Below are 9161 nucleotides of genomic sequence, written 5' to 3'. Positions count from 1 at the left end.
CCACCTATGCCCAGCTCAGGATAGTTTTAACTCTTAATATGGAACTTAATGGGAAAAGGCAGTAGGTTTCTAAGCAGACGAATAAGATGCTTTGATTTGTGGTTTTTAAGATGAGCCCCCCTTCCCTCATTAAAAAAGATGCATCTCATTATCCTTCAGTAGTGTAAATGTGTGAAGTCTGGAGTTGTGGAGCTAGAAAGGTATAAGTTTATAAATATAAGGAAAATGGAACTTTTCGGAGGTAAAGAGATTGGATTTTTTTTTTTTGGCAGTCTTGGGGCTTGAACTCTGGGCCTGGGCATTGTCCCTGAGCAAATCAGCTCAAGGCTAGCACTCTACCATTTGAGCTACAGTGCCACTTGCGGTTTTCTGGTGGTTTATTGGAGATAAGAGTTTCACTTTCACAGGTTTTCCTGCCAGGGCTGGCTTTGAACCCTGATTCTTGGATCTCAGCTTCTTGAGTAGCTAGGATTACAGGCGTGAGACACCGGCACCTGGAGAGAATTGGATTATGTAAAAATCCAAACATGTGGCTGGGTATCAAACACAGTGGTTAGATGTCTTGCCTAGCATGTGCTAGGAGAGAAAGAGAGCAGAGAGAAAGAAGAAAAAAAGAACAAGGAAAAGAGAGACAGGAGAGAAAAAAAGAGAATCTATGTTTTCTACTGCTTCAGTGGTTTCAGTAGAGCCATCATTCTAAATAAACCTTCCCCAGAAATTTTGTTTACTTTTTTGTTTTTGTTTCTGTCCGGTAATGAAATTGAACCCAGGCTGGTTATTTAGAGATAAGTCTTCGATTTGTCTGCCTGGATTGGCTTCAAATCTGGATCCTCAGACTCAATTTCCTTAGGTAGTTATAATCGTAGGCTTGAGCCACTCTAGCTCTGGCCTCTTAACCTTCTGTTTTATCTAGTAGCTGCTAATTTCCTCTTACCTCATTTCTGGGGCTTGAACCCAGGGCCTGGGCATTGCTCTTGAGCTTTTTTGTTCTAGCCTAGGGCCTAGCCACTTGAACCACAGCTCCACTTCCAGATTCTTTTTGGTGTTTCACTGAAGATGAGTGTCACAGGTGAAAAGCTATTTAAAGAGAAGTGTAAAACCAATGTAGTTAAACAATTGTGTCAGAACAGGAGCTCAAAGGATCATACTTTGAAGAAATGTGCTGGATTCATGGACAGAGACTACGACTTTCACCTTCCTTAGATTTAACATAGTAGCAGATACACAGAGACACTAAATAAATGCTGCTTGATACCAGTTCCATTTTGTGTTGCTTATATTAAACCTAACTCACTTTGTGAATGTCAGTTTGGAAGGAAACTATCTTGCAGAAAAGCTTATAGGCAAATCTCTAACATCAGGCTAGGTTCTCAAACAGAACTTGAGGATGAAGCACAGGCACTTCACAAGCTGGGCCATTTAGAGATGAGGCAGAAGATCTTGCTGGAATACCAACCTGGCCCATGTCCATCTCAAACCATCTGTTTCCTAAGCTAAACCTGCACAGAGATACACTTTGAAGAAAATCTCTTTGCAATTGAACTATAGACTCAGATTATTTGCCAATTACCATGTAAGAAACAGTGGCCTCATCCTGAAAAATACTGACAAGGATCACCTTAAGTAGATGGCCAAAGATACACCCAGGCAATGAGACATCAGAAATTGATATGACATAACTGAGCTTTCTCATTCAGTTATAAAATTAGGCATAAACAAACAAATAAACCAAGATATGTGCCTAGCTGGGTTCCAGTGGCTCACCCATGGAATTCTAGCCAATAAAGAGGCTCAGATCTGATGATGTTGGTCCAAAGCCAGCCCAGAGAGAAAAGTCTGTGACATTCATATCTCCAGTGAACACCAGAAAACTAGAAGTGGTGCTGTGGCTCCAAGTGGTAGAGTGATAGCCTAGAACTAGCTCAAGGAGAGCACCCAGGCCCTGAGTTCAAGCCCCAGGACCAGCCAAAAAAAAAAAAACACCCACCCAAGTCACACTGGGAGGCTTCCCACAGGATCAGTAGCTGCCCTTTTCAAAAGTGTCAAGCTCATACTAAAGAAAAGACAGTGGAAATGTCACAGACTGGAGGAGGCAGAGGAGGTCTGACAGATCAAGGGAAAGCAGGATCCTGGATGGATCCTGAGTGGGAGTGCCAGTTCTGAGGCCTGAACTCAAGACCTGGGCACTGGCTCTTAGCTGTTTCGCTCAAGGCTGGCACTCTACCACTTGAGCCACCGCTTTACTTCAGGCTTTTTGATGGTTTGTTGGAGAGAAGAGACTCACAGACTTTCCTGCCCAAGCTAGCTTTGAAACTTAATCCTACAATCTCAGCCTGCTGATGAGTTAGGATTACAAGCATGATCCAACAGCGCCAGCTATATTTTCTGTTTTATCGTGCAATAAAAATAAAAAGATTGTTTTCAAAATACATACTTGGGAGGGAACAAGCTCTGCTTGTACTGTTGACTCTAGCCGTTTTTGTCTTATGCTACAGCTGCAGGGCAGGCCACATGGGCAGGATGTAGTTCAGGCACAGGCTCAGCCTGCCTAGAACAAGGAGGTACAAATGAGGTGTACGTAGTTCTGACAATAGCTAGTGGTCTTGTTTGGCCTTCTAGTGTAGAGAGCAGAAGGAAATAAAATGAGGAAATAATAGTTGAGGGAACAGTATGTAATCTCATTATGCAATGACAAGATATTTGTTCTTAACCTGTCAAGCAAAAGAGAAAAGGTACATGTTTCTCATCAAGGATTGATACCACCTCAGTGGTCACTTCTCAGTCCTCTTTACAAACAAATCCTAATTTTGTCTCATCATCCATTCTGTTGGTTTCTGTGTTTACATGGGATGTCTGGTGCTGCAACAGCCAACTTGGGATGATGAACTTTAGCATGTGGAGAATATACCCAGTATGGTCAATTCAAAAGATGGTAGGAATATAAATATAAGAAGACAGGCTGGGTGCCAGTGGCTCAGGCCTGTAATCCTAGCTACTCAGGAGGCTGAGATCTGAGGATCATAGTTCAAAGCCAGCCCAGGAAGGAAAACCTGTGAAACTCTTATCTCCAATAAACCACCAGAAAATCAGAAGTGGCCCTGTGGCTAAAGTGGTAGAGTGCTAGCCTTGAGCCGAGTTGCTCAGGGAAAAAGCCCAGGCCCAGAGTTCAGTCCCCATGGCTGACAAAACAAAAGACAAAAAAAGAAGACAGTACTGAGCCACTGAATTAATGAATTCTACCGTCTTCCTTGTGCTATGGTTATTATTTTTTTTCTTTTTTTTTCCAGGGCTGAGGACCGAACCCAGGGCCTTGCACACGCGCCAGGCGGGCACCCTTCCCCTGGGCTAAACCCCCAGCCCCACCGTGGTTATTATTATGTGAAATAATAAATCTTCCTGTCACTGAAATGAGTTGGGCCTTCTATAATTACACCTAAAAGCAACCAAAATTATGCTTGAGTCCTAAGGGAAAATAAAAGGCATCTAGAAGTAATACAAGAAGAAAAATATAGGTGAAAAATAAAAATAAAGGCTAAAATGCATTAGGTGCATAGGGCTCTGAAAAATCTCCCAAGCCTGAAGAACCTCACCTGGAGTTTCAGAAGCCAGCTCCAATTTACATTTACCCATCTAAGTCTAGTTGCTATGAAGTTCTTATAGGCAGTGATCCCTGAGAAGAGGAAGAAAAATGAAAGGGAAATAAAATTGAACAACTACCAGTGGAGAAACCAGCTGTACATGATCAATTTCTTTCCATGGAATCTCTATTTGTCTGAAGAGAATTTCTTCATCAGAACCCTGGCCCCAAGTCCGAGACAGGTATATGAGGAAGAGACAGGACAGGGCAGCCTAAGATGGACAGTGACTCATCTGGAATGGAAGAAAGAGCTAGCATGTGGCAGAGATTGAGCCCAAAGCTAAGCCTGACTCTGGATCCAGAACCTTCCCAATGCACTGTCATGCCAGAAATGAAAGCCAAGCTTCAAAGCCACCAAGAGCTGCTTCTAAGCCATTCTGAAAAGTGCCCACATTCACCCAGGTGTCTCAACAGAGACCCCAGGTACAGTCCAGCAGAGCACTCGAAAGCAGAAACCCAAGAAGCAAAGCAGGTGGCCTGCATCCAAATTCAAGAAATGTAACTCACTCAATTGTCACTGTGGCCAGGCCTGAGATTTCCAGTCAGTCCCCTACACTCTAGCCTGAGGACAGTACCTATTAGGATGAGACCATATAAGACACGGATGAAGGCCCTGTCTGACAGCCACTGCCATTAAGAACAGCATTATAGATGGGCCCATGGCGCATGCTTGTAATCCTAATCAGGATGCTGAGATCTGAGGACCATGCTTTGAAGCCAGCCTAGGCAGAAAAGTCAGTGAGGCTCTTTTTCTCCAATAAAGCAACAAAAAAGCCAGAAGTGGAGCTGTGACTCAAGTAGCAGAGTGCTAACCTTAAACAAAAAGCTGAGGGACAATTCTAGGATGGTGGTGTGGGGAAAGACTAATACCCCAAGCCCCTTTAAGACAGGTACTCTCACTTATGCCCATTTCCTTCAGAGCATTGCATAGCCCTCACCTTACTGACTTGCCTCTCCCTGTTTCAACACAGGATATTCACTTGGCCAGTCTATCTTGCAGCATCCCGAACAAAGCAGCTTTTTCTCTGGGGTTTAACCAAGGAGCCAATACTGTCTGTGATTGGTTAACTGTGCACAGTCCAGAATCAAGGATACCTGGGGCCCACCTGGGTTGGCCATCTACTGTTGTAGCTTACAGCGTATTGTTCAACACTTCTGTTTTCTTATAATAGTTCTTGCTCATGAGTCCTAATGGTTACAATAAAATAACTAATAGGGTTAATTGTGTATACACACACACACACACACACACACACACACACACACACCACTGCAACAGTACTACAAGGGAAACAAGGCAACTCAACAGGGAGCTTCAGGACTCAAACATCTACCACATCCTAAGTATTTCCTGTTTCTTCTTAAGTAATTATTAATATTATTCCTATTTTGGTGCCAATACTGGAGAGTGAACTCAGAGCTGGGACACTGAGCCCCACTCAACTGGGGACTGAACTATCCCTAAGTTTTTTTTTGTTTTTTGTTTTGGGTCCAGTCATGGGGTCTGAACTCTGGGCCTGAGCAATGTCCCTTAGCTCTTCAGATCAAGGCTAGCACTCTACCACTTGAGCCACAGCACCACTTCCGGCTTTTTTCTTTTTTTACTTATGTGATGCTGAGGAATGGAACCAGGGCCTCATGCATGCAAGACAAGCGCACTACCACTGAGCCACCTTCCTAGCCCCTCCTTAAGCTTTTTCTGCTCGAGGCTAGTGCTATACCATTTGAGCTATACCTCCAGTTCTGGCTTTTTGCAGGTTAACTGGAGATAAAAAACCTCACAGACTTTTCTTTTCAGGCTGGCTTCAAACCAGGACCCTCAGATCTCAGACTTCTGAATTGCTAGGATTACAGTTGTGAGCCACCCACACCTGGCTGAAATCTTTTTTTTAAACTTAAATGTTTTTTATAACTTTTAGATATGGAGATTAGTAATCTCTGCTGCTCCCTTTTGTTCTTAGCTGTATTTTCTTTTTCTTAGCTCCTTCCTTAAATGATTCTTTATTTTTTATTTATTTATTTATTTTTATTTATTTATTTTTTGGTCAAGGGTCCTGAACTCTGGGCTTGGGCGCTATGCCTCAGCTCTTCAGCTCAAGGCAAGTGCTCTACTGCTTGAGTCACAGTGCCACTTCTGGTTTTCTAGTGGTTTATTGGAGATGAGAGTATCATGGACTTTCCTGCCCTGGCTGGCTTTGAACCATGATCCTCAGATCTCAGCCTCCTAAGTAGCTAGGATTACAGGTTTGAGCCACGGGCACCCAGCCTTAAACAATTCTTGTAGGAACTTCATTCATTAAGAATAGGGCCAAACTATGCAAGGCAGGATTGAACTGGAACAACTAGTTATGAGGAAAGAACTAGGCCTATTTACCCCCTAGCTGTTCCTTCTACCTTAATTACTAGTTTTGAAAAAGCAAAACACCTGGCCCCAAAACTAGGAACTGCCCGTTGCTTTAGGTCAAGAAATTGTTACAGGAGTACTTACAGTTTTAATTGTTTGGGGAATGTTTGTGACTTAAGAGCTTGCAAAATAAAATAACTGCGAAGTTCTTCTGTACACCACCTTGCTTGAATCTGCTCTAAAAGAATGCATTTTTTTAACCTTTATAAACCCTGAGCTATTTGAGTTTGGGACTGCTCATTCCCTAGATGAGTTAACCCTGGCTGATCAATTGAATAAACTATCTTTTAAGATACTGGTCAGCGTCTGTGACTTTGTCCAGGGGGTGAGTCCACTTCATCTGGATGCCCCAGTGAGATCCTATTCTCGCCTGAACAGGACGACTCCTGTCATGACCTGACTCCTGTGTCAGGGGACTGGCCACATGGCCGCACTTAGTGGAAGGCCTTGAGAGACATTCCTCAGTCCCAGGTGCCCTTGCTCTGTGAAACCCCTGAAATGAACTCTGGAGTTTGTTCTACCAGTAAATTTCTGCCTGTCATCATCATGTAAAAACATAAATGAGTTGTTTTAAACTCCCAAGAAAAGTCATCAAGTTTTGGTGTTAGCAAAAACTTGAAAATTAACTAAAGTTCTTCTTCAAAATAATGCAATAATCCTTTACATTTTTGAGAAGTCAGATAATTTGATTACAATGTGAACAGCTTAATGCATTAAAACACCAGATCTTTGGTTTTCTGTAATATCCAAGTTACTATTCACTGGCAGAAATTTCTTCCGTTGTCTGGCCTCAGTCCCTCCTGCTCTTAGAAATTTACTTTCTCCCCTGAACCCCCTTTTCCCTGGGAAAAGACTAGCCATGGGTACAAAACTGTGAAATCAGAAAACAAAACAAAATTATTGATAAAGGGAAAAAACCTCCTGGTAAAGAAAAACCCCAGACAAAGGCTGACCAATAGTCAACTTTTGTCCTTTCCCCATCCTTGATAAAAAAGCAAAAGAACATCGCTCCCTTACTCAATTTTACCAAACTGGCAGCTTTGCAAAAGGCTATTGACAACTGAGGCTTATCACCAGCTGCATTAAAGAGCAGTTAGGAGCTTATGATAAAAATAATTTCTAAAGTAGTGTCAATAGCTTTGAAACTTTTGATCATGTTGACCAAGTCAAGATTATGTTTTGCCTATGCTTCTGTGAGTCAAGGCTATGTTTCTGCCAAGTTTTGCTTCTATAACCTTGCTTGCTTGCCTTGGTAACAAGGCCTTCAGCCCGCCAATTGAAGACCACAGCTGAGTGGTCCCACTATGACTGACCTATTACAAATGATTACATATGATATTACCATAAAGAACAAATTAATTTAAAGGTCATATAACTGTAACCAATGAAAAATATGCCAAACCTGCCTTGCATGGCTTGTATATATAACTCTATCTAACCTACCCCTATAAAAACTCATCCTACCCTGAGCTCAAGGCTGTTCCTACTTTCCCAGTGGTAGGAAGTGGTCCCATGTGGTGGTAATAAAGTTCCTAGCTCGGCAGAGCGCAAAGAACAAATTAATTTAAAGGTTCTAACTGTAACCAATGAAAAATAGGCCAAACCTGCCTTGCATGGCTTGTATATATAACTCTATCTAACCTACCCCTATAAAAACACATCCTACCCTGAGCTCAAGGCTGTTCCTACTTTCCCAGTGGTAGGAAGTGGTCCCATGTGGTGGTAATAAAGTTCCTAGCTCGGCAGAGCACAAAGAACAAATTAATTTAAAGGTTCTAATTGTAACCAATGAAAAATAGGCCAAACCTGCCTTGCATGGCTTGTATATATAACTCTATCTAACCTACCCCTATAAAAACGCATCCTACCCTGAGCTCAAGGCTGTTCCTACTTTCCCTGTGATTGACCGTGATTGATTTCCTACCTAGGCAGAGCGCATGCGGGCAGCCCAGATGTCGCAGCTGCCCCGGGTCTCCCAGCCTCTAGGCCCCCGCAACCCCCGCCCCTGCAGGCCCCCGGGTGCCGCCCCAACCCCGGAGTCCACGCAGCCCGCAAGGATGCTGCCCCGGCCCTGGCGGTGACCGCCACTTGCGCCGCCTTCGCGGACCGACTTGGTGGCCGAGCTGCTGCCACTGGCCAAGGACAAGCCGGGGACCCGGCCCCAGGGCCTGGTGGCGAACAAGGGCTGCTCGCCCCTCAGGCCCAGCGTGCCCGTGTCCCCTGGCTCGGCGCAGCACAAGCCCTGGAGCACCTGGGAGACAGAGCTGCTGTTGGCCGAGATGCTGCGGTCGGCTGTGTGTCACACACTGCCCCCCTACCGCCAAGTGTCCGCCGCGCTCGCCCTGCGGCAGGTGCGAAGGACACCTGCACAGTGCTGCCGCCGCTACAATTTGCTCAAGAGCAAACTCCTCACCAGCAAGCCCCCCGGGCACTTCACGCGCAGATCCGCGAGCTCATGGGGCTGCTGGGCAACGATCAGCAGGACAGGTGCGCCCACTGCGGCTGCCTCCCCGCGCCCTCTGCGCCCGCGCCGGCCCTGGCCCCGGAAGAGCCAGGTAGGCGGCGGGGCGGGAGAGGGGAAGGGACAGCAGGGGCTGGGAGGGGAAAGGCGATGGGGCGGGAGGCTGGAAGGGGCAGCTGGGGCCGGAGGGTCAGAGGCCTGCGGGCGAGCTGCAGAGCCCCCGCCCCCACCGACTCCGCGCTCCCTCCCGCAGGTGCCGCGCCGCCCTGGGCCCCCGCCAACCTCTTGCAGCCCACCGCCGTGCCATCGCTGAATGCTGCCTTGCTGCAGACGCAGACGCACCTGGGCGACATCGTGGGCATGCTGGGCCTGCTGCAAGACCAGCTGCTGACCCAGAACCAGCACGTGGAGCAGCTGCGCGGCTCCTTCGACCAGACCATGTCCCTGGCCGTGGGCTTCATCCTGGGAAGTGTGGCCACCCAGCGCGGTGTCCTGGGCAAGCCGAGCTAGCCGCCCCTGCCACCCCCCCCCTCCATTTAAAAAAACAATAAAGTTCCTAGCACCTTTATCTGGGTTTCGTGAAGTCTCTTTTGGACCCAGGATATAATAGATGTAGGCCCAAGTGAGATCCAGGACCCCGGGCCTTGAGCTCAGAGACT

The 9161-nt window shown here is 46.0% G+C and overlaps 1 long non-coding RNA gene across 1 annotated transcript; it reads right to left on the bottom strand.

Annotated features, from left to right (window-relative positions):
• Window positions 1-2343: 2343 nt before the first annotated feature.
• Window positions 2344-4311, bottom strand: LOC138815018 (uncharacterized). The gene is made up of 3 exons (XR_011368149.1): window positions 4145-4311; window positions 3591-3670; window positions 2344-2548 (listed from the first exon to the last, which is right to left on the bottom strand). It is a non-coding gene; the product is annotated as an uncharacterized lncRNA (long non-coding RNA).
• Between the last annotated feature and the right edge of the window lie 4850 nt (window positions 4312-9161).

The sequence above is a fragment of the Dipodomys merriami genome, unplaced genomic scaffold, assembly GCF_024711535.1.
Source record: "Dipodomys merriami isolate MVZ:Mamm:240054 unplaced genomic scaffold, mDipMer1.0.p SCAF_1072, whole genome shotgun sequence".
Taxonomy (NCBI): domain Eukaryota; kingdom Metazoa; phylum Chordata; class Mammalia; order Rodentia; family Heteromyidae; genus Dipodomys; species Dipodomys merriami.
This window is presented reverse-complemented; position numbering and strand designations above follow the sequence as displayed.